The 26,541-nt window shown below is 43.0% G+C and overlaps 1 pseudogene across 1 annotated transcript in view; it reads left to right on the top strand.

Moving 5' to 3' along the window:
• Window positions 1–6,669: 6,669 nt before the first annotated feature.
• LOC149320518 (uncharacterized) overlaps window positions 6,670–26,541 on the top strand; it is a 31,184-nt pseudogene continuing 11,312 nt past the window's right edge. Inside the window, exons 1-7 of the transcript XR_016278807.1 lie at window positions 6,670–6,885; window positions 15,036–15,512; window positions 15,706–15,832; window positions 19,898–19,972; window positions 20,719–20,801; window positions 21,056–21,209; window positions 21,917–22,674. The product of XR_016278807.1 is annotated as an uncharacterized LOC149320518 (transcript). The remainder of the gene's footprint in view (window positions 6,886–15,035; window positions 15,513–15,705; window positions 15,833–19,897; window positions 19,973–20,718; window positions 20,802–21,055; window positions 21,210–21,916; window positions 22,675–26,541) is intronic.

Below are 26,541 nucleotides of genomic sequence, written 5' to 3' on the forward strand. Positions count from 1 at the left end.
CCCACAGGGTAGAATCATAGCAGGTAAAGGTAGCAAAGCTCTTTAATTGTGTAGTGTGAAAAAAAAAAACATTGGAAGAACAAATAATCCTGGTAACGCAGTATGGCAACATATACCTCAGGTGCATGTATTTAAGCTTGTGGCTAAATCCCTGCTATAATGATTTTGCCCCTACTTACTATTCACAAGGAGAAGGTGAGCAACAGGCAGTCCCATACCACCACCACTACCCCACACAATCTAGCAGTGAAAGAAACTAGGAGTAGTCTTCTATGTAAAAACATATAAAGTTGATTCATTTGTTTTGAAGGCTCTATAGAATCTGCTCTCTGAATATGGAGGAGAGAGAAGGAATAGCACACAAACTTAGACAACTGGTGCAGGAAGAGAGAGGGTGTCACTCAAACCAACAAAGAATAAATGGCATGAATACATGATGTGTCTAAATGTGTCCTATGGAATGGATATTACAGCATGGTTGGGCAACTGTGTGAGGCCAAGGAGCCACATCAGACCCCTAAGAGACCTTGGGGTCTGCGCCCCACCCTCTACTGGAAAAAAACACGACAAATTATTTTTACCACCAAATGTCCTGCCATACCTTCTAGGGGCTGTGAAGGGCATTTCTGCCATGTTTTTAGCCACCCTAGTCCATGTTAGGCAAAAGACAGAGGCCTTTTCCCCGAAAAATTTCTACAGTGGGCCCTTGGTATCCACTGGGTTTGGTTCCAGATTGTCCTGTGGATGCCCAAGTCCCATTAAATAGAATGACATAGTGAAATAGTGTCCTTTATATAAAATGGCAAAACTATGTTTTGCTTTCTGGAATGTATATATCTTTTTAAATATTTTCAAACTGTGGATGGTTAAATCCGTGGATAAAGAATCAGTGGATATGAAGGACAGACTGTAACTGTTTTGTTTTTTGTTTTTAAAGGCCTTTCCTAGATTTAAAATAGCTGGAGGGAACATGGCATAAAATCCCCCATAGGGCATGGGGGGGAATTGGACCCCCGAGAGCCACAAAAACAGTCCCATGGGCCACACTTTGCCTGTCATCTTAGAGAGATATACCAGCTAGTAACTACTGTGTATAAGATGCTAGGGCTGCTAACTCTGAAAACAGTTTGGAGTGAAAAACCACTCAGTTGCAAAGGCAACTGAGAGGTTTCAACTCTAAATTGTTAGTTGCAAAGGCAGCTGAGAGGCTGGAAGGCTGCATTAGCCCCTCAATAGACCTTGGAGGACTGCACCCTTTGCAAATAATAAAAAATAATACATTTAGTCCCCAAATGCCCAAACACCCTTTAGGAGGCCATGTTGAAGATGGAGAGTTCACTACCCTCCAAGGCAATGTCTGCATAGAGGAAAGGAAACATTATTTCCAATTCCTGCACTGACCTATTTCAATGACTGACAGTGCCAAAACAGGTGAAATGGCCCCAATATGCATTCCAGGGCAATTCTCTGGATTATAGAGAGTCTACATTTGCTCCCAATCGGGCGGAAACTTTGGAGAATCCACTGATTGTGTGGAGAGAAGACTTTCTGGGCTGGGCAAGCTGCTGACCTTTTCCCAACTATAAATTCCCCCATAGCACTATCACTTTGCACGGTTCTTCCAGTGCATAGTACGTTTTAATGGGATTGTGTATATGTGCCTTCAAGTCTCCTGGCAGTTTACAGCAACCGGATTAATTGCATAGGGTTTTCTTAGGCAATTAATATTCAGAAGTGGTTTTGTCAGTTCCTTCCTCTGAAATAGAGCTTACGGCATCTGGTATCCAGTGGAGATCACCCATCGAAGTACTGACCTGCTTACTTTCCAATACTAGACAGGCTCTCTTGCTTTTAGGATATTTAGGTTGAATAGGAGCTATACACCAGGCTCAGTATAGTCAATGGGATTTTAAAGCGAGAAAATATGGGGCCATTTCACACTACACACCATTGCTGCATCCTGTGCCATCCTGGGATTTGTAGTTTCAGAATGCAGTAAGGTAGTATATCTCAGCCTTTTGTCTTCTAAATGTTTAGTGTTTGGCTTCCCAGGTTTTTGCTCAGATCCACTCTGATGTGGGCGCTACAGCTGAAATGGCCAAATGTCACACCTGGATACTCTCTCTCTCTCTCTCTCTCTCTCTCTCTCTCTCTCTCTCTCTCCAGGCCTCAGTCTGTCACAATCTGGCCCTTCACTTCACTCCAGAAACTTCCCCCACTTAAGATCTTATACCTCCTTCAAGCGTTATATGCCAAATATTGAAACCTGAGAAGAGGTGGGAAATAAATAATAATAATAATAATAATAGTAATAATTATATCAAGATCTAGCAGACTACTGCTTCATCTGCATTGGAGAAATAACCTGGTTTGACACCACTTTAACTGCTCTGGCTCAGTAGTGTGGAATTCTGGGAATTGTAGTTGGTTGTGGCTCTAGATCAGTGGTCCCCAAACTATGCTCTTTAAGGGATTTGGGACTTCAGTTCCCAGAATCCCAGGCTATTGGACAACATGGCTGAGGCCTCTGGGAACTGTAGTCCAAATCATTTAAAGGGCTCAGTTTAGGGACCACTGCTCTAGAGCAAAACCTCTATAAATCAACTATAATTCCCATAATTCCATAGCATTGACCCAGGGAAGATAAAACTGGATTATTTCTGCAATGCGGATGCAGCCTTTCTTACATATTCTATCTATGGCATCTAGGAATGCTCGATTTGGCGACGCATTTTTTTAGAAAGAAAGAAAGAAAGAAAATCCTTTGAATTTAATTCCTCAAATATAATTTAATTCCTTTTCTTTGATTTAATTCTTGTTATCCCTTCATTGCATTTGTTCAGTCTTGGATTCATACATATGAGAAGAAGATTTCCATGCTGTTTCTTAGCCACACTAGGAATAGTTTGAAAGCGTTGAGCTCAAAAATAAGGCACAGAAATAAAATTTTTTAAATTGCCCCAATTTTAGCACCAGGAGTCTGCTGCAATTGCCATGGCAACAGCCCTATGGGCTTTGCAATTTGGTGAGGCGCTAGAACTCCCCAGCTGAGCATTGTAAATACGCCTCCTGAAACCGCACACGTCGGGATCCCATTGGCTGTTGCCATGGCAGTTAAAGTGAAATCATAGTGCTATAATTGGGGTAGTGTGAAAGGACCCTCAGTCCCCAAATTGCTTTCTCTGTAGGGCTTCCAGAATTGCGGTCAGGTGGCTGCATTCAGACTCCTCTAGTTCTATAGTTCTGGCTAAATTAAAGCTCCTTTGCTTCTCCGCCAAACAACTCTTTCAGCAAGGAACATCTTGGCAGCACTCACAGGCCAAAGATGCAAAACCAACACAAAATACCAGCTTCTGAGGTCCCATCGACACCCATCTATACAACCATGTCCTCATACCACAATGGACATTATCACACGAGGGGAAAAGAAGCAATTTGGGGAGCTGCACTCATACAATTCCACCGAATCCTTTCACACGGCATCCATTTGCACAGTTGCGCACTTGAAATAATATTACAATGGCATTCACATACATCCACAAATGAATTGTTAGTATGTGAAATCTAAGGCTTTCGTGCCTGGCATCCATAGTTTTTTGTGGGTTTTTCGGAATATGTGGCCATGTTCTAGAAGAGTTTGTTCCTGATGTTTCGCCAGCATCTGTGGCTGGCATCTTCAGAAGATGGCTCGCTGGCAAAATGTCAGGAATAAACTCTTCTAGAACATGGCCACATAGGCCAAAAAACCAAACCCCCCTCCATGAATTGTTAGTATATTGCAATTGATTGTTTTGCGCAACTGTGCAGGTCTACTAATCATGTTCCCGGACTGCAAAGAATAAAGACAGCAAAATAAAATGTATTACTTACACACATTGTTTTAATCAAGGGTTAACTAAACTGTGCCCAGCTCAAAAAAAGACTGAAACCCACTGCAAAACCGATCCTGGCAATGAGAACGGATTGTGACCACTGCAATGCATTCTGGATATCCAGAGTTGCTTCTTCAATAGCGGTAATGCAGTCCGATTGACTTTCTCACTTTCTCAGTTGCACTTGATCCCTGCTATCGTGAATTAATTCATGGGAGTTCCCCATGAATGAAATACAGTGCTACCTCGGGTTACGAAATTAATTCGTTCCGCGGCGCCGTTCGTAACCCGATACATTTCGCAACCCGAAAAGGCTTTCCGTTAGCGCTGGAAAGCCGCTAGCCGCGCTTCGCATTTGAATTTCGCGCCGAAACGCGCCGAAATGAATTTCGTAACCCGAAAAATCTTTCGTTACCCAGAACAGTTTTTTCCAATCTAACTTTTTCATACCCCGGAAATTTCGTAACGCGATCAATTCGTATCCCGGGGTACCACTGTACTGCTCTCTGCTGCTGCTGCTGCGGCTAAGGATTTTGCGCAATGTCGTGTGATAATACATGGTGCAATTGTGTAATTGTATTGCTCAAACCACTTGTTTTCCCCAGTGTGATAATCTCCAATGAGAAAATGTTGGGGATGGAGGATCAAGCATGGATTTGGTTGTGTGCCCAGGCTGACCTAGATGTCGTCACTGCCAAGGAGGACAAGGCACCGCAAAATGTGGGACATTCAAGAAATAGGGAGGACATTATTTTACTTATTTATTCTTTTATTTCTTCCAAGGATTTATATCCTGCCTTTCTCCCATGATGGAATTCAAGGCATTACAAAATAAAGGGCACCACAATTCAAAAAGGATATTGGGAAGCTGGAGTGTGTCTGTGTCCAAAAGAGGGCGACTAAAATGGTGAAGGGTCTGGAAACCATGCCCTATGAGGAACGACTCAGGGAGTTGGGGAATGGGGATGTTAAGTTTGGAGAAGAGAAGGTTAAGGGGTGATATGATAGCCCTGTTTAAATATTTGAAGGGGTGACACATTGAGGAGGGAGCAAGCTTGTTTTCTGCTGTTCCAGAGAATAGGATGCAGAAGTACAGGAGAAGAGATTCCACCTCAACATTAGTAAGGGCTGACAGTAAGGGCTGCTCGACAGTGGAAGACACTCCCTTGGAGGATGATGGAGTCTCCTTCCTTGGAGGTCTTTAAACAGAGGCTGGATTGGATGGCCATCTGTTGGGTATGCTATGATTGTGAATTCCTGCATGGCAGAATGGGGTTGGACTTGATGGTCCTTGTGTACAAATCAGAAATAAAAATGGAAATACACACACACACATATATATGAGGACCCAGGGTGGCATAGCGTGTTGCGTGTTGGACTACAACTCTAGAGAATCGGGGTTCGATTTCCTGCTTGACCATGCAACCCATTGGGTGACCTTGGGCAAGTCACACTCTCTCAACCTCAGGGAAGGGCAATGGTAAAATTCCTCTCAACAAATCTTGGCAAGAAAACCCCAGAATAGGTGCGCCATAAATCAGAAACGACTTGAAGGTACACAACAACAAATATGTATGTATGTGTGTGTGTGTATATATATATATATATATATGTGTGTGTGTGTGTGTGTGTGTATATATATATATATAGAGAGAGAGCGATTATATCTAGAATATATGTATATATATATATATATATATAGAGAGAGAGAGAGAGAGAGAGAGAGAATATATAGAATATGTGTGTGTGTGTGTGTGTGAGTGATTAAAAGGTATAGCCATGTTAGTCTGTAGAATCAGTATGTAGAGAGATCTTGTAGCACCTTTGAGACTAACTAACTGAAATAAATGCTGCCAATTTCTTTCTTTCAGTTCGTCTCAATGGTGCTACAAGGTCTCTCCACACACACACACACACACACACACACACACACACAAGTAAACGAAGTACAATTTTCCCTCCACATTTACGGCTTTGATATTTCCAGATATTTGACTATTCACTGATTTTATTAATATGCTCTCTCTAGGAATATCTAGGACTCTATGGTCAACTTTAACCAAAAGTTGCACTGAAGGACCTAGAGATTCCTAGAGAGAATGCTCTACTAGGCCTTTGTAGCTCCTCCAGTGCATCTCTATGGTCCATGTCTGGCAGATGTCAACCATAGAGTTGTGTTGGAGGACCTAGAGATTCCTAGAGAGGAGTCCTCTCAGGTACAAAACATGGTGTTTTTGTTATTTGTGGTTTTTCCATATTCAAGGGGGTTCTGTGCAATCTCGGCCAATGTGGAGGGATGAGTGTGTACAGTATATGTAAGTAACACACACACACACACACACATATAATATAGTGTGTGTATGTGTGTGTGTGTGTGTGTATATATATATATATTTCATATGTGTGTGTGTGTGTGTGTATATATATATATATATATATGTACACTTAGTTCTGATCTGCACTGCAGAAATAATGCAGTTTGACACTGCTCTGATTGCCTTGGCTCAATGCTATGGACTTATGGGATTCATAGTTTCGTGAGATATGTAGTCCTCCCTGTCATAATCCCATAGCATGGTGCTATGGCTGTCAAAGCAGTGTCAAACTACTGAGTTTAATTTCCTTGGTGGGACTACATTTCCCAGAATCCTTTAGCCTGCCTGGCCACTGGGGAAGGGGGAAAAGAGACAAGAACCGGAAGTGGCTGTCTCGGGCGACATCCGGGTGTCTGGGTGTGGAGGGTGGCGGTGGGGGCCTGTCTAGGAGCCGGACTCGTTGCCCTCCTCCTCCTCCTCCTCCTCCTCCGTCCTTTTCCAAAAGAGCCCAGGGTCGGCTGCTCTCTTTGGGCGCGGCTGTCATTGGACAAAGAGGAGGGTGTTCTCATATCCTGCTTATTGTTGCAGCCTTGCCTTGCCCTCCCTCCCAGAGAGACTGACAAGGGGAGGCGGAGGCGTCAGAGGGAGAGAAGGGAGGCAGCCTCTGCCCCCTCTGGGTCCCCCCCAAAGAACTGCTGGTGAGTCTCCCATCACAGAAAATTAAGGGGTGGGAAGCCTTCTCCAGCTCTGCCCCCTCCTGGCTAGGGACACAGGAGAGGAAGGGCAAGCTGAAGCCTCCCCTCTCCTCACCACCCACAGGATCTGTTGTCCTTGGACTACATAGCCCATCATATCTGGGTGGGGTTTCCTGGTGTTGGAGACCCTCCCAACCCCTCCCCTTCAGGGCCTAGCTAAAGATTGGGGAGGAAAGGCAAGCTAAAACCTGCACATCTCCGCTACGCACAGGACCAGTTGTCCTTGGACTACATAGCCCATCATCTCTGGGTGGGGTTTCTTGAGTTTCAACGCCCCCAAAGCCTCCCCCCTCCCCAGAGCCTAGTTAAGGATTGGGGAGGAAAGGCAAGCTAAAGCCTGCACCCCTCCATTACCCACAGGGTCATTTGTCCTTGGACTGCATAGCACATCATCCCTGGGGTTTCCTGAGGTTGGAGAGCCCCCAAATCCTCCCTCCCCCCCCAGAGCTTAGCTAAGGATTGAGGAGGAAAGGCAAGTTAAAGCCCCCATCCACCCCCATTACCCTCAGGACAGAGTTGGAGGACCAGTTGTCCTTGGACTACATAGTCCATCATCTCTGGCTGGAGCATCATCGGTGGGAGATGGAGCCCCAAAGTCTTCCCTCCTCAGACCTTGGCCAGGGAGTGAAGAGAAAAGGCAAGCAAGGCTGCCTCTGCACTGCAGAAATAATGCAGTTTGACACCGCTTTAACTGCCATGGATCTATGCTACTGAATCCTGGGATTTGTAGTTTTGTGAGACGTTTAACCTTCACTGTCAGAGAGCTTGGGTGCTACAGCAAACTACAGATCCTGGGATTCCGTAGCCTGGAGCCATGGCAGATTAAAGCAGTGGCAAACTGTAATATTTCTGAAGTGCAGATGCAGTCCAAGCCTTGAGAGAGGAGAGGAAAGGCAAGCTAAAGCCTCTCCTCCGCTACCCACAAGAAGGATCGGAGGACCAGTTGTCCTTGGACTACATAGCCCATCATCCCTGGCTGTGCTGGTTGGAGCTTTCTGGGAGTTAGAGCCCCCAAATCCTGCCCCTTTGGAGCTTGAGCAGGGACTGAAGAGAAAAGGCAAGCAAGCCTTAGAGCAGAGGAGAGAAAGGCCAGCTAACGCAACCCTATATGGCAGAGTTGGAGGACCAGTTGTCCTTGGACTATATAGTCCATCATCTCTGTCTGGAGCTTTTGGGAGGTGGAGCCTTAGAACACCACCCATTCGCACTACAGAGTTATAGTACTATCGTTCCACTTTAACACCATGGCAACATCCCGTGGCATTCTGGATTTAGAGAGGGGCATTTAGACTCTTCAGTCAGAGAGCTATAGTGCCTCCCTAAACTGCAAATCCCAGGATTCCATGTATCTTTGTACCTATTTGTAATTTATATTCAGGTGTTTCTGGATAGAGGATAAATGCAATACATACAGCTGTAATCCCTGTGAGTCTTATCACTCGGAAACATTGCTTCTCTGACAATTCGTTTTTAATGCTATTATCTTTTTGCATGTTTTGTAAATATTTGTTACTCATATTTAGATGTCTCTGCTGCAACTTTTGCTGGTCTATGACTGTGATAAACAATATCTATCTAACTATAAATCCCAGGATTCCATAGGGCGCTGCCATGGCAATTGAGGTGGAATAACGGTGCTATAATTGTGTAGTGTGAATAGGCCCCAGGAGAGCCAAAGGTTGACCATTGCTAGAGGGATGTTTTGTGCAGCTCTCTCCTTTTTTAAAATCCACTTTTATCAATAACTCTGAAGTATGAGAGAGAAAGGCTTTTATGGGTGCTAAAAGACTGCTGGAAGTCCCAAAGTGGTGCCAAGGCCATGTCAGTCTGCCAAAAAATTAACTGTTATAAAGGCAATAGATTGCAAATGGGTTCCCATAGCTGCCCCTCAAAGCAGTAACAGTCATAGCCACAATTCAAAAAGGAGGTTGAGAAACTGTAGCGTGTCCAAAGGAAGGTAACTAAAATGGTGAAGGGTCTGGAAACCATGAAGCCCTATGAGGAACGACTTAGGGAGCTGGGGATGTTTAGCCTGGAGAAGAGAAAGTTAAGAGGTGATATGATAGCCCTGTTTAAATACTTGAAGGGATGTCATATTGAGGCTTGTTTTCTGCTGCTCCAGAGACTAGGACCTGGAGCAATGGATGCGAGCTACAGGAAAAGAGATTCCACCTCAACATTAGGAGGAACCACCTGACAGTAAGGGAGTGTAGTGGAGTCTCCCTCTTTGGAGGTCTTTAAGCAGAGGCTGGATGGCCATCTGTCGGGTATGATTTGATTGAGAGTTCCTGCATGGCAGGGGTTTGGACTGGATGGCCCTTGTGGTCTCTTTCAACTCTATGATTCTGTGATTTTTTGATGTTATGATTCTATAGAAGCCTAAAATGGGGTCTCAAGGGTCATATAGTCCAGCCCCTGGCAGTGCAGGAATCCACAGCTAAAGTATTCCTGAGAAATGGCCTTCCTTATACTGAATTTTGTTCTTTGTCATTTAAGAAAGAGAATGGAACAAGGGAGTGGGGAATGTGCGGAGATCTTGTTGTGTGACTTCAAGTCATTATGTTGACCCTACGGCGAACCTATTATGGGATTGTCTTGGCAAGATTTCTTCGGAGGGGGTTTGCCATTGCCGTCCTCTGAGGCTGAGAGAGTGTTGCTTGCCCAAGGTCACCCAGTCGGTTTCCATGGCCAAGCTGGGATTTGAACCCTGCTCTCCCAGTGTCCTAGCCCAATGCCCAAACCACTACACTGTGCTGGCTCTCAATGTGTGAATTAGGGCCAATTAAAATTGGACAAGAATGTGAACACTTTTCAGTTCTGCAGAAATCTTGTATCGGGCTGCGTCAGGAGTGGGAAAAGGTCTGCCTGTGGTCCACAGGTCCACATGGTTGTTGTTGTTGTTGTTGTTGTTTTGTGCCTCCAAGTCATTTGGAGGGTGAGAGAGTGTGACTTGCCCAAAATCACCCAGTGGGTTTTTATGTACAAGCAGGGAATCAAATCCTGGTCTCCAGCATTGGAGTCCAACACTCAAACCACTATACTCCTGGCCATTTTGTGGGTCTAAGGGTGGGAGTTCTGGTGTGCCTTCGTTTCTGATTTATGTTGACCTTAAAGCAAGTTTATAATTGGGTTTTCTTGGCAGAATTTGTCCAGAGGGGGTTTGCCATTGCCATCCTCAGAGGTTGAGAGAGTGACGTTGCCCAGGATTAGCCAGTGAGTTTTGTGGCCTCCAGAGTCCCAGCCCAACCCTCAAACCACTATGTTGTGCTGGCTCCAGAATCATCATCATCATCATCATCTGTCCTAAAGGGCCCTCAAGTGCCTTCTGGGAGTATATAGGGAGGCATTTTGCATTTTTGCTACCCTCCTGAAGTAATTTTAGACTAAGGAGAGGTTTTTTTTCCTGACAAAGTGACCAAGAAATAGTTCAGAAGTGGTGTATTCAGATGTTGAACATGTAAAAACACTGAGAATTTTTTTAAAACATTGTCCTAAATTGTTCTAGCCGAGAGATCTTTCTAGGTCAGGGTTGGGCAACATTTCCAACTTGTGGCAGGGTTTTCTTGGTAAGATTTGTTCAGTGAGGGTTTGCTTTTGCCTTCCTTGGGCTGAGAGTGCGATCTGACTTTAGTTAGCTTCCCTTTGAGTGAAAGTTTGGGCTTGATTTGCTCATTGTTGTTGTTATTGTTGTATGCCTTCAGGTCATTTCTGATTTATGGCTACCCTATGGCAGAGTTTTCCTGATAAGATTTGCTGAGGCTGAGAGAGTGTGATTTGCCCAAGGTCACCTAATGGGTTTCATGGCCAAGTGGGGATTTGAACCCTGGTTGCCAGAGTCATGGTCCAACACTAAAACCACTAGAAGTCCCCATTTCAAAAAACTTGATTCTCCCCCTGTCGCCTTTCTTCACTGTCCAGCTTTCTCAGACATTCATAGAAACTGAAGGACAACGGCACAGACAATCCTGATTTTGGCATTCAGTGATTTGAATACCACTTTTAGTGTAGTGTAGTGTTACGCCGGATCCCACAATTGTGCAACAGAACCCACAGGACTGAGCTCAACCATGGGGCAATATTCAATTAACTCCCTACCCGCCAGCTCAAAAGTGTGTGAGAGGGCTCTGTTTCTGGTTGTGGAAAAATTGGATGCACACAAGGTTGTTGGTATAAAGAGGGCAAATTGGAACATTGCCCTTCCAAATGGGAATTCTGTCCCCTAATGAAATTTCCTTCAGTTTCCAAGTTTCTAGCATTGCAGAGTGAGACACTGAAAATTGTTCATGCCCAGAACTCTTCTCTTTGCTGTGTTTGCGTACCTTTACTCACTCGTCCCTTTCTTTGGCTGCCTAAATAATACAGGTTGAGACTCCCTTATCCGAAATTCTTGGGACCAGAAGTGTTTTGCATTTCAGAGTTTTGGAATATTTGCATAGATGTCATGAGATTATCTTGGAGATGGAAGTGAGACCCAGCTCTGAACATGAAGTTAAATTATGTTTTGTGTACACCTTATACACATAGCCTGAAGGTAAATTTTATACACAATATTATAATTAATTGTATGCATGAAAGGCGGCTTGTGTGTACTGAACCATCAGAAAACAAAGCTGTCACTATCTCAGCCATCCATGCTGACAATTTTGGGTTTTGGAATATTTCGGGTTTTGGATTTCTGGATAAGGGAGTACAACTGGAAATCTTTCAAGAATTTCCCCCCAAACAGTTTCAAGTACTTAGAGCAGTGCTACCTGGTTTAGCAGGTTTGTTTAAATATTATATTTTTAAAAAATCAAAGTTTTATGTGGAAATCATTTTGCTAGAATATTTCTAATAATAAAAAACATACACAGTAATTCCTTTAGATTTAGCAAAAAAATAACCACACTTGAAAGAATGTTGCTTTTTTTTTAAAGGTCACATACTTAAAAATAGCCATACCTGATATATCTGATACCAACAGTTTATTTCTTTTGCAGAGGTATAACAGTAGTAGCTTCAGGGAGAAAAATATTCAGAGGTGGCCATGTTGACCATGAAGGAAAATACAACAAAATCCAAAAACCACAAGCAGTGATGCCTTTATTGGGCCAACTCCAAAGCATAAAATACGTTATGCAAGCTTTCAAAAAGTTGCTGCCTTCTTCATCAGGCAAAAATGTTAAAAATCATATAGGAAAAAAATAGCAACCGTTAGAGTTGCAGGGCTACATTCTGTTTGAGACATTAGTTAACATGATATTGAGGGATTCCAATGCAGGAATAGACCACTCGCCTTATTGGCCATGTGAAAACTAGACAAAGTGCAATAAAAGCAATAAAAATATGGATTTTATGGTAGCTTCATCTTAATTCACTCACTCTCTGCACTGCTAATCAGTTGCATTTCAAGTTAACAAAAAACTGATTCAGTACAACTGGTTGAACAATTTTATTTCACTAAAGGGTATACATGAGTCTGTGGGCTTGTTTGTGGTCGTGTGACTTATTTCCAACTTAGGGTGATCCTAAAGCGAGTGTCATGGGATTTTCTTGGCAAGATTTGTTTAGAGGAGCTTTGCCATGGTCTTCCACTGAGGCTGAGAGCATGCGACTTGCCCAAGGTCAACCTGTGGGTTTCATGGCCAACTGGGGAATTGAATCTCGTTCTCCAGAGTTGTAGTCCAACATGCCATGCTGGCTGCCTGAGTCTGTGGGCACAGGAAACTTATTTCACTTTGTCTTACCTACCTGTGACTGAGAAGCAAGAGGTTTTGTGAAATAGAAACAAGTTTAGCATTTGTTAGTCTGCTCCTCTGCAACCTCTGGTTGGCAATGCTTGTCTTAACTTAGAGGTCCTCAACCTTTGATCCTCCAGCTGTTTTGGACTTGAGCACCCAGAAGCCTTTGCCAGCATGGCCAATGAAGAGGAAATCTGGGAAATGAAGTCAAAGACATCTGGAGGACCAGAAGTTGAAAACTACTGCAAGAAGAACTAGAACGCCATATCCTACCATATAAGTCAACCTCATGTATAAAGCGAGGGGAGATTTGGGGGCCAAAATTATGGATTTTGATATGACTCAGTCAAGAGTAATAAGAGTAAAACTTAGGGTCATGTAACAAAGGATGCAAAGGATGAAGCAAAGGGAACAATGCCAAAAAAACCAAACAAATACACATATAAAATTCCAGCTGGCATAACTGCTTGTGCTCGACCTGTATAGATGAGAGTCATCGGATTAGGAAAATATACAGGTTACTACTCAGATTTGACATCAAACAGCAGGCTAAAGAGTACATGTTTAGCTGGGTAAAAAAACCTGGGCTATAATATTCAAATGAGTTACTGGGAAGGTATCTGGATAAAAGGGGGGTGGATTGTTTGTATTACTTCAGAGAAAATCTGTATAAAATGATGTACAAATGGTGTATCACTCCAGAAAAAATGGGCTGAAGCATATAAAAGGGCTTGTAACTTATGCTGGAAATGAAGAAAACAAAGTGCTTCATTTTTCCTTATGAGGTGGAACCATAAGACAGTAAAGAAGTCTTGGTTTAAAATAAATAAATAAATAGGCTTAAAAGATTATAGGATTTAAATTGAATCTGAAACCAGAATTGTTCTTGTTTAATATGATAATGAAGAGGATAAAGGGGTAAAGAAAAACTGCAGTTTAGTTAGATATATAGTAGCGGCTCCTACGATAGTCTGGGGGAGATATTGGAAATCAAATATAATACCAGATTGTATAGCAGGGGTAGGCAACCTGCGGCCTGCGGGCCGGATGCGGCCCAGCAAGGCCTTGGGACCGGCCCCCGCCTGGTCCTGCCACTGATTGCCGCCGGAGCCTTTGGCCTCTCGCGTGAGGGCGTGGGGCCTTTGGCCTATCAGGAGGAGGCGGGCAAGGGAGGGCAAGCGGCAGGCAAGGGGGGCAATTGTCTATAGAAGCCTCAGAAATATGCATTTATATTAACATTTTTTTTAAAATCAGCAAATTTTTTCACGTGTCCCCCATTTTTTTAAAAAGTGTCCTCCATTTGAACATTTTGTCCTAATTTGTCCCAGTTTATTTATTTATTTCATTTTTTTTTTTAAAAAATATATTTAATTATTTATTTTTTGGCTTTGCCCCCCCCCAGTTGTCTGAGGGACAGCAACCCGGCCCCCAGCTCAAAAAGGTTGCCTACCCCTGTTGTATAGAATAGGTGGGGAAACTAATGGAAATTGCAGAGGTAGAAAAACTAACAACAGAGATTTTTAAAAACATGGAGAACTTTTATACATTTTAGTAGAAGATTACTGAAGAGAAATATTTATTTATGGATATGGAAGCAAGTATTCTATAATTTTTTTGTAGAAAGCAATGTGGTTTAACAAAGGTAGTGAAGCATAATACTGATGTCTAGTTTATATTTTATGAATATATATAGCTTATCGTATATATAGTAAAAGTCATGGAATATTGTTCATACCAAAAGGTAAATTTGAAATGTAAAAGAAAGATACATTCTGAGAGACGTGGGAAGTTTTGTTTTAAAGAAGAAGATGAAGTGAGGTGTTTGTTTTCTTGTCCTGAGTGTGTGTTGGAAACTTTAATAAAAATTGTTTTAAAATTTAAACAAATAAATAAAATTCTGTTCTGCCTCGAGAGCATTGATAAGAGTTGATTCACACATCTGATTGTTGGATTTCCAGAAGCTTGACATCATTAATTTTTGTCTGCTGTCCCGTGTTGCCAACAGGCCTCAAAGATATTCCCTGGAATGTTTTACCAAAATTCAAATCTCTGGGATTCCCCAATATTTATTATTATTCAGTCAAAATCCCCAGAAAGAAATTAATTAAATTCTCTGGATTCTAGGGAATTCCCCAGAAATTGACAACACAGCTGCTGTTCCAAGACTATGGAATGACTTGCCAGAAGAGATACAAAAGCTGAGAACACTAACTGCCTCTAAAACTGCATTAAAGACATTCTCTTCCAGCAGGCCTACTCAGTCATGCCATTTTAATATGTATATGAGCTCTTATGAGTGTATTTTAATGGTTCATCATCGTCGTCATCATCATCACTTTATTGAGCAATCTTTACTTTTTTTTGACTAAACAGGTATAGGAGAGAGGAGTTCCTTTCGCCCTGTCGGTGGCTGCCTTGGAGCCCAGAGCAAAGATGGAGGAACGAGACTCATTTGGACCTGAAGAAGAAAGAGACGGTGGTGATACAGCCGAAGCTGGGAGCACTGGGGAATTTGGGGAAAGAATGACTCAGAATGTCCTCAGTAAAGAAGTGCCTGGCTTGGAAGGCCAGCGCTCGCGCTTCAGGGACTTCCATTATTGGGAAGCCAAGGGACCCCGGGAGGTTTGCGGCCACCTCCACACTCTCTGCCGCCAGTGGCTGAAGCCCGAGCAACACACCAAGGCTCAGATCCTGGACCTGGTCATCTTGGAGCAGTTCCTGGCTGTCCTTCCTCCAGAGATGGCCAGCTGGGTCAAGGAATGTGAGCCAGAAACTAGTTCCCAAGCGATGGCTTTGGCCGAAGGTTTCCTCTTGAGTCAGATGGCACTCAAAGAGCAGGAAGAGCAGCCGGTGAGCATGTTTCATCCTCATCGTTTGAAAAAGATGAGAATGTGAGGGTAGATAGCCTACAAGTCCCCATTAATTACCCCCACAATTCAGTGTAAGTCATCCAAGGAGGGACAGGGGCATCCAACCCCCAATCTTTTGCCCGTATTATCCCTTTTTTAATTTCCTCCCTGTATTTCCCTGACTGCTGTTTCAGGTGAGGCACCTGCTTCCTGAAGAAGACATGGACACTCTAGACAGTCAGAAAAGTCCGCCGGAACCTGGAGAGAGGCCACAAACAGAGAGGATTACACAGGAGGAAGATAGTAGGTCCTCTTCAATGGGTAAGAGATTTACCCACAGGGGGTGCTTCTGACCCTTTACCACCACCCCACCATATATCTCAAATATATAAGTAGCTGTTGCATTTACCATCTTGGTGACCTAGGGTACATATACACTGTATAAATAATACACTATTATCCCACTTTGCATACTTTAGCAGCAACCTATGGAATCCTGGGATTGATAGTTCTATAAGGTCTTCAGCATTTTCTTCCAAAGAGTGCTGGTGCTTCACAAAATTACACATCCCAGGATTCTGTAGGATGGAGCCATGGAGGTTCAAGTGGTGTCAAACTGCATTATTTCTACAGCTTAGATGCACTCCAAGATGGTAAAAGATCAGGAAAATGATCCCTTTGAAGAATGGATTGGAGAACTAGGTATATTTAGCTAGGAGAAGAGAAAACAGAAATTTTACAGGCTAGCCATCTTTAAATATCTAAAGGAATGTCACATAGAAGATGGAACCAGCTTGTTGTGTCACTTCCTGTTGCCATTTTGAGAAGGACTACACAGGATGCCAAGGTTTCCCAGCAGTGAAAGGCTACACGTCCTGAGATGGGTTGCTTCTCCCTCTCACCCCGATAAGCAGGATTGGTACAGAGCTTTGAGGGGGCCCCTGTAGTGAACCCAACCCCTGGTAAGGTCAACCTCCATTCCTACCTCACGGCCTATAGGTCATGCTTAACTCTTTCTCCTCTTTGCTTCAACAAATTGGCAACAACATCAACAAGACAGACTCTCCATCTTTCTCCTGTTCTTCAGTGAGATCTCCAAGTGGGAATTTCTTGTTACATGGAGAGGCCATTTTACCCACTATAGACCATGTCTCATAGGCTGGAGAGGCTAGTACAGTCATATCCAAGGTCTTGCCTTCCTCCAATAAGAGTCAATGGAGGAGTCCATGCAGAGCTAGCAGATGAGGGAAAATCCCTTTGTTTTGATGTCTCTTTACACTACCAGTGCCAAGCCTGTTAGGAGACTGGAGATAAAGCTGAAAATAATACAGTAACAGCCCTGTTGCCAACACCACAAGAGACTCGAACTGTCCGGGCATGTCAGGGGACCCAAGGTACTTCTTTCAGCCCAGGGCAGAAAGACTGCTTCAGCCTTAGAAGAAGCAAGATAAGCACCTACAGCCCCAGTGCTGGATCTGGTCCAGCTAAGCCTTTCTTTCCTGGCAGCACCCACTGCAAGGCAACCGCTGGAAGGGAAAGTGAGACTGGAGCCCCAGGTTTTCTCCCCGCCCCATAGAGAGTAACAACAACCTGTAGCAGGGGCTGCTACACATCTCATCTCATGTGCAGCCACAGTTACTGTGCCTCCCTGCTAATGAGAAGCTGTGGTTTGCAAGCTGTAGTCCTTACTTATAGGTAGGTGTAACTTCCAAGCTTTTCTGCTTCCAACCTCCTAGCCAGTAGTTGGAGCTGGCATGCCTTCCTGCTCATGAGCATATGCAGCTATGCATGAATAGCAATGGCTCCCAAGCATTCCTACCCAGGAGTAGTCTTCCAGAGGCTTTACAGAAGGTACTGCACAAAGCAGCCTCCCTTGGTTCTGCAAGTAGAAGAGCAGAGAAGACACACACAGAGACAAGCAGAGATGGTTTTACTAGTTCCTTCCTCTGAAATATAGTCTATGGCACAATCCTGCTTGCTCTCTGTGAGCACACAGGTTGGTGGCATGTACCTTCAAGTCATTTCTGACTACTGTATATACTAGACTGTAAGTAGACCTCATGTATAAGTTGAGGACAGGTTTGGGGCAAAAAATATGGATTTTGATATGACCTGTGGATAAGTCAAGGCTAAAACGTAGGGGCATGTAACAAAGGATGTAAAGGATTAGGCAAAGGAAAACAGTGCCAAAGAACATACAAAATTCCAGTAGGCATAGCTGTTTCTACTCACCCTAAAGACTGGATGAATGAGACAGCAGAAGGGGGTCAGTGGTTCCAGGACAGATTACACTCTTACCTTTCACCAGAGAGTGGTTCCTCTTTTATATGAATCAAAGGACAAGACTTATATTGACCCATGGATAAGTCAACTTAGGGTTTTTGAGTTACTTTTTTGGCTAAAATTTCTAGATTTATTCATGGGTATATACAGTGGGTTTTCTTGGCAAGCTTTATTTAGAGGTACTTTCCCGATACCTTCCTCTAGAGCTGGGAGAGTGTGACTTGGGCAAGTCATTTGAGTGCTGTGGGGGGTCTATGGGCCTTCAGGAGCCACAAAAGTGTCATCCAGGAGACACATGTAATAACACTCATAGTGAACATCTGTGAAACAGAAAAGTGAAGAGACTTTTCTTGAAAAATATATAACAGTAACAGATCACCTTTTGAACCTTGGACCTGTAATGACAACTACAGTTGTCCCTCCTTATCCAGGGATTTTTTATCCATGGATTCAAACATCTACGGCTTGAAAATATTCAAAAAGAGTATACATTCCAAATAAGAAACCTTGATTTTCCATTTTATGTAAAGGACACCATTTTGTTTTGTCATTATATTTAATGGAACTTGAACATCCATGGATTTTGTTATCCATGGGGGATCCTGGAGCCAAACCCCAGTGGATAACAAGATCCCACTGTACTCACTTTTAAAAAGTCACTGTTCAGGCTGTGCTGTTAGTTATGCCAAAGTACTGTTAACAATAGCCCTGCAGGGTTTTCAGTTTGCTGAAGTACATACAGCTCCTGCAGTGCAGGGTGACAGGACCACATCCGTTTGAGGCCTTGAGGAAGAACCACAGGAAATTCTGAAGAGGCGTTTTAGGGGGAGTGGAAAGTTTGAGAGAGGAAAGAGGCTGGGTACCCCTAGGCAGGCTTCCAAGATGGCAGGAAATGGAAATTTAAATTTAAATGTACATGTACTGTATGTTCAAAATGTTCTTATTTTATTTATTTCATTTATTTAAGTTAGTTTTATATTGCCTGCCAGCCCACAAGGGTGCCTGAGCCAATGAATCAACAAAAACAATAGTTTTTTAATGCATTAGAATACTCTTTTAAAATGTTTAAAAGCAGTCTCAAAACAATCCTAAAATACAGTTTTAAAACAGAGCCATTTCTGACATTAAAGACCATGCAGAACAGCGCTGTTTTTGTTGTCTGCCACAAGCTTAAAAGAGGTGGAGCTAACTTCCTTGAGTAGGGAATTCCAGTTCTTATTCTGTCAGGCTTTAAGAAACTGACTCGGATGGGATTTTAATGGTATGGTGTCTCTTTAATGGTTTACATATAGTCCTTTAAAGTTTTTTTTTAATTTTATAAAACTTTTATACAACTTTTAACCTCATATAACATATACAGCCAGCCCCTCTATATCCACAGGTTCTTTATCCTTGGATTCAACCATCCATGGTTTGAAAATATTCCAAAAAGATATACATTCCAAAAAGCAATCCTTCCTTTTGCACAACAGTGTATATAACGGGGTTGCAGCATCCATGGATTTTGATCTCCATGCAGTGTCCTGGAACCAAACCCCAGCAGATATCAAGGGCCCACTTTAATTGTCTTGTAAATAATTTTTATATTAATATTCTTCTTGATGTTTTTGTGTAGTTTTTAATCTCGCTGCCTGAGTCCCATTACTGAGAAAAAGATTGGCTATAAATGAGTAATTAAAATAATACATAAACAAGTAAATAAATAATACAGGTTGAGTAGTCTCCCTTATCCAGAATGCTGAAATCCACACTGCTGCAAAATCCAAAAGATATTGTTTCTCCTTTGCTTACTAGTGAATCAGTGTACACAAACTTATGCACAACATTCTGAAAAATATTGTATATAAAATCACCTTCAGGTTATTTATATAGGATACAAAACATAAACTAATTTCATGTTCAGACTTGAGTCCCAGCTCCATTATATCTCATTATTTATATGCAAATGTTCCAAAATCCAAAAAATTCCAAAATCCAAAACACTTCTGGTCCCAAGCACTTTGGGTAACAGGTACTCAACCTGTGGTGGTGGTGGTGATAATTTAAAAAGACTCAGCTTGAGACAATGGAAGAAAGAATTACACCATTTGTTTCAAACTGCAGGAAGTGAGCTCCAGTTCATTGGGGATGGGGAATCTGTGACCGTTTTGAATGATGCTGGACACCAGTCGTTACCAGGTATTTTTTCAGACCATATGCATGAATTCATAAATGTGCTGATTATACATGCCTGTAAGGGATCTTGTGATCTTGCTGGTGTTTCTTAGGCAAATTGGGCTCATTATGTATTTATTTTTAAAATGTGGAAAATGAAGATGTCAAAACTATTAAAGAATTTCTTTACCTTACCTAATTCATTATTGGAGACTGTAGTCAAGATATCTTCTAATAAATGACTTTAGGCAAGGTAAACAAAGCAATTAGGGCCTAAATACCCTAAAGCAGTGATGTGGGTAGAATGACCCCTTTCACAGGGATCGCCTAAGACCATCAGAAAACACATATTTCCGATGGTCTTATGAAATAATTTTATGGTTGGAGGTCTTTAAGCAGAGGCTGGATGGCCATCTGTCAGGGATGCTTTGATTTGGATTTCCTGCATGGCAGGGGGTTGGACTGGATGGCCCTTGCTGTCAGAACTTCCTGACAGTAAGGGCTGTTCGACAGTGGAACACACTCCCTCGGAGTGTAGTGGAGTCTCCGTCCTTGGAGGTCTTCAAACAGAGGCTGGATGGCCATCTGTTGGGGATGCTTTGATTTGGATTTCCTGCATGGCAGGGGGTTGGACTGGATGGCCCTTGCGGTCTCTTCCATCTCTATGATTCTGTAAGTGACCCAGAAGTAATAATGGTTGCCAGCAGTAAGTTCTGGCTCATTTAATTTAGTGTGTGAATCTTTCTGATAGTTTTCCCTTCCTCTCACAGGAGACGGACCTAAAAAAACAGTGAGAGGTCATCAGTCATCTCTTCTTAATCCAGTGAAGTCGGTTTCTGCACAAGTGAATCAGGTACAGGAGAGATTGCTGCAGAGATATGGCAGGGGACTGATTTTCTATCCATCCTATTTCTTGCTTGGCCTGAAAAGCATCTGTCTCTTCCCCGCTGCTTCTGTCTATGTTTTCTGCCATTTGAAGGGTTTAAATGTTTCTCCCAAAGGGGCAAAACCTCTATTAAAACTCCTCCACATGAAGGTTCTTGGGGATTCCACTTAGAAATGGAAATGAATATTATTGATCTCTGAGCAGAAAGTTATATCTTTCAGGTTACCTTGGAGGAGCTGGCTGTGGGTTTCACTGAGGAGGAATGGGCCCTCCTGGATCCAGAGCAAAGGGCCTTGCACAAGGAAGTCATGGAAGAGAATTACGGGATGGTGGCCTCTCTTGGGGAGACGGCTCCACTTGGTACGAATCCTTTGGGTGGGTAAAGTCAGTTTGTAAGCAACAGGAAATATTTGCATTTCCTTTTTTTGAATTTTTGCTCATGTATAGCAACCTGTGGAGTTTCTATTCCGGCCTTGCTGCTTTCTGGGCTTCCTTTGTAGTGATGGCTTTCTTTGCAGCCAACTGTTAAAACCACAGTAGCCAGAATCTGTTCATAACACCCTTGGTTGTGGTACTGTGGGTTGCTTCAAGACTGCTGTGTCATCTGCAAATATTTAGAGATGCATTGCTTTGGATAATACAGAGCCAGGAGATGACCTACTTCTCTTGGTAACCTCCATGAGTGACAATTAACTTTCGAATTGATTACAGGACCCTCCTGTATTATTTAACATCCAAAAACATCTCCTTTTAAACTAGAAGCGAGCCAATCTCTTTTTAGTTTCACACACATTTTCATGTCTCCTGTTGGCTGTCTGTGTACCCCCCCAAACTGGACAATGCAGGGACAGAAAAAGGGCCCCTAGATTCTCTACAGCTCCAGACTTTGAACTGACTCATCATCCCTCAATATTGTTTATGGTGACTAGGGCTGGTGGGAGTTGAAGACCACGATATATGGCGGTCTTCATGATTGTCCAACTCTCTTCTCATTCATTATGTCATTGATTAAATGTGCTGGCACAATGACTTCATTGTACTTTTTTTCTTTCCTTCTAACTGGTTGTCTCTCTTCATCCAAGGTGCTAATGAGCAGAAGAGTCAAAATGAAGACACACCAAGCCTAACGTGGTTGGAAAATGCTAGTTGGAAAGAAGATGAAGAACAAAGCATAGAAATAGAAGAAGAACTGGAGGGAAGAAACCAAGATACAGAAATCTGGGAAATTCCAGATGAAGAAAATACAGAGGAAGGCGAGGAGAACTGGAAGTGTGCTGTGTGTGGGAAATGTTTCCTTTGGAAATCAAGCCTTTATGCTCATATGAGAAAGCATACTGAGGAAAAAATATTTGAATGTACACAGTGTGGAAAGTGTTTCCATTGGCGATATCTCCTGATTGCTCATCAAAGTATTCATACTGGCGAGAAACCTTCAAAATGCATGGAGTGTGGAAAGAGCTTCTGTCACAGGTCGTCCCTCAAGAGACATCAAAGACTCCACACAGGGGAGAGACCCTATAAGTGCCTAGAGTGTGGAAAGAGCTTCTGTTACAGACCAAGCCTCACTAGTCACCAGCGTATCCACACAGGGGAGAAACCGTTCAAATGCTTGGAGTGCGGGGAAGCATTTCGACATCGCAGAAACCTCATGATACATCAAGCAAGTTATACAGGAGAGGGACCCTGTCAGTGCCTAGAATGTGGAAAGAGCTTCAGTGATAAGATAAAGCTCACTTCCCATCAGAGAACACACAACCGTGAGAAACCATATAAATGCTCCGAGTGTGGCAAGGGCTTCTCTCACAAATCACATCTCAGTACTCATCAGAGAATCCATACCGTTTTCCACAATTTATGGGAAACACTTTGAGATGAGAAACCGCCTTGGGCTTCAGATCAATCATGCTGGAGAGAAACCACATACATTCCTAGAGTGTGGAAAAGAGCTTGTGTCTGAAATCAACCTTCAGTAGACTTCAAAGAGTCCATACTGGAGAATAGGCATATATATATATATATATTTCTGGAGTGTGGAAAAAGCTTCACTGAATCACAATGGAGGAAAAAATATACAGTGGGCCCTTGATATCCACTGGGGTTTGGTTCCAGGACCCTCCATGGATACAAAATCTGTGGATTCTCAAGTCTCATTAAATACAAAGGCAAGTAAAATGGTGCCTCTTATATAAAATGGCAAAATCAAGAATCTATATATTTTTTGAATATTTTCAAACTGTGGATGCTTGAATCTGTGAATAAAGAATCCATGGATAAGGAGGGCCGATTGTACATGTCTGGAGTCTGGAAAGAGCTTTAAGTTGAAATTAGACCTTAATAGACACTGAACTGTTCACACAAAGGAGAAACCACCCACAGCATAGGCTCTATATGTGGTGCCTCTAACCCAAAATTAGAAGAGATTCAACAAAAAATTGATGTTTTCTTCTAGAAATGTGGTTGAAATTTGTAGAAGTGCATGCCATATGTCTGTGGTGTAGTCATTAAGAGATCATCAATAGTTGTGTGAGGCCTCATGATCGTAGAGAGAGTGTGAAAAGAAAATATCTTCTGTCTTTCATTCAATCATCTGAGGACCTTAGTGTTCTCTTTGAAAGTTTATCATACTGCCATCTGCTTACTCTGATACATGGGCTGTACATAGTAATGCATACATTTGTTTCTTATCCTTGTTCTGCCATTTTCTCTTATCTCAACATTTCTTTGATTTGTATGTGCAAACTGTGGAATTTTAAAACAAGAATAAAGGGAGGGAGTGGAACCATATCATCGCTTGAAATATGGAAAGCGTTCAGAGGATTCATTAAAGAACCTACCCGGGGTGGTGTAAATTAAGTTCTCTGTTTGCATCATTGGTTATGAGGCGATAGCCAAATTTGCTGTGATTGTAGAAATGGGTTCTAATAGGTTCAGTAACCACTGAAAGACCTACACAAAGTTGTATAAAACACAAATATTCTAGTGCAGAAGGTGTTTCAGTTCTGGAAAATGGCTTATTTTTTATTCCATGGGGATAAAGTGGGAAGGGATGCAGTGGCTTAGTGGTTAAGACACCAGTTCTGATGATCGCAAGATCAGAAGGTTGGCAATTCAAGGCCTGGGTGCTGCATGATCTGGTGAGCTCCTGTCAGTAGTCCCATCCTCTGCCAACCTAGCATTCAAAAGCATGCAAACGCAAGTAGATAAATACCATAGTCTTTGTTCTTCAGGAAAGCGTATTAAAATAATAGTCCAACCCACATTTTTGCTGCTCTGCTCTGCTGATGAAAGCTGAACTCTAACAAGTTTAACTTTCATACCTGCATATTTTCCTTTCCCTTTAAAAAGGTTACCACCTTGGGAAACACAGATTGCACCCCACACTTCTATCTCCTGAAGTATAAGTCTGAGGTGTTTGCAATGGTTAAGAAATGTGTGGCAATTTGAGAAAAAAGTGGCCAAGATCCAGAATGATGGGTCATCAGGAACTGGGACTTGGAAGGGTGAGTTCTCCCGGTTCCAGGAAAGGGCGCAGCTGGTGTATCAGCTGAAGCTGATAATAGGCACTCTTGACCATCGCATTCACCTGATTTGTCATCTGAAGCGACGGATCAAGGAGAGTGTGAGCCCCTCTAGGACTGGAGGTTGCAACCCAATACCTGGGTTGGAACCCCTACTGTAAGTACCTCTGTTTTGTCTGGATTCAGCTTCAGTTTGTTTTCCCTCATCCAGTCCATTACTGCCTCAAGACATTAATTGAGGGGAGAAATGCCATTTGTCGTCATTGCTGACGCCTGAGACATGGTGAAATATATTTGGGTGTCATTAGCGTATTGATAACCCCCCGCCCCATGTCTCTGAATGATCTCTCCCAGCGGCTTCATGTATACATGAAATAGCATCGGGGACAGGATGGCAACCTGAGGGATGCCACAATTTAGCTGCGTTTTTGAGGAGCAACTATACCCGGGATTTCTCTCTGGAGTCTGCTTGAGAGGAAGGAATGCACTGCCTCCGATTCCTAACTCTCTCAGGCGTTCCAAGAGAATGTCATGATCTTTAGTATTGCATGCCGCTGAGAAGTCTAGAAGCACCAACAGGGTCACGCTCCCTCCGTCAATGCCTAGACGAAGGTCATCAGTTAAACCGACCATGGCAGTCTCCACCCCATATCCTGTCCTGAAGCCAGTTTGAAATTGATTTAGATAATTGGCTTCATCCAAGACCGCTTGAAGCTGAAGAGCAACAGTCCTCTCGATCACCTTGTTCAGAAATGGCAAATGGGAAATCGGCCTATAATTTTTCATATCCAGGGAGTCAAGGGAAGTTTTTTTTTTTCAGGAATGAGCTAATGACCGCTTTCTTCAGAGACGATGGTACATAACCTTCCCCAAGGCATGCATTGATGACGTGTCTAAGAAGTGCCATCAAAGCATCACCTCCCTAAACAGCCAGCTGTGATAGGAATCAAGGGGGCACATCGTCTTCCTCACCTTTCCAAGGATCTTGTCTATGTCATCAGTACTCACAAACTCAAACTGATCCAGTTTAATCTTGTAATGGGTTTACTGGCAACCAAGTCAACTCTTATTTGAGAGATTTTATCTGCAAAGCAGTTGTTAAATGCATAACAGCAGGCTGTTGTCGGGTTAGGTAGAGGGTTCTGGGTAGGTGGCATTACCGTCAGTTCCCTCACCACCCTAAACACTTCTTCCGGCCGGGCCTTTGCAGACGCAATACGTGCAGAAGAGGAGGATCTCCTCGCTGCATCCATTGCCTGTCTATAAGAATAAAGGAAATTCTTATGACGGGATCTGTCAGATAAGAGTCCAGTTTTCTGCTCTAGTCGTTGTCCTGCCCACTTCATGTCATTTAGCTCTCTGATATACCAGAGCTTCTGGTTAGAAGCGGGTTGGAAAGGACACTTGGGAGTGATTGTGTCGATAGTCTTAATAAGATCGCTGTTCCACATATTGACCAATGCTTCAACAGAATCACCGGCAATATCAGCCATTAAACACTCTAGGGCTTTCTGGAACCCAGCTGGTTCCATTAGCCTTTGAGGGCGGACCATTCTAATAGGTCCTCCACCCCCGAGAGGGCAGACCGTGGCTCTTAGTACTGCCCTGACGAGGAAATGATCCGTACATGACAATGCGGAGTTATTAACTACCTCTGCCCACGGATATTCTTGCACCATACTGAAGACCACAAGGGTATGACCCGCACAATGTGTTGTCCCGTTGACAAGTTGGACACACCTGTGGTTGTCATGAATTCCATGAACTCCTGATCCGCACCTGTTAAGCTGGTCTCGAGTGGGATGTTGAAGTCACCCAGAACTAAAGTCCTGGCAACTCCAACAGCAACTCCAAGACCAGCTGCATCAGCTCAGATAGCGAGTCTGTTAAGCAACGGAGTGATCGGTATACCAACAGAATCCCTATACTGTTCCTGGTCTTCAGGCCTAAGTACATATATTTGAAGCAGTCCATCTTCCGGAAAGGTATCCTGGTCAAGGTAAGATTGTTTCTATATAACAGAGTCACTCAGCCCCGTCACCCACTTTCCCTTACCTGCTCAAAGACAGAGTACTGAGCTGGAAGACTTTGGTTCAAGTAATGGCACTATCTTCTCCCAGCCAGTTCTCTGTAAAGCAAACCAGGTCAGCTTTTTCGTCTAGAAGGAGGTCATAGATGATATGAGATTT

The sequence above is a fragment of the Sceloporus occidentalis genome, unplaced genomic scaffold, assembly GCF_023333645.1.
Source record: "Sceloporus occidentalis isolate IW3139 unplaced genomic scaffold, rSceOcc1.0.p SCAF_1, whole genome shotgun sequence".
NCBI classification, from domain to species: Eukaryota; Metazoa; Chordata; class Lepidosauria; order Squamata; family Phrynosomatidae; genus Sceloporus; species Sceloporus occidentalis.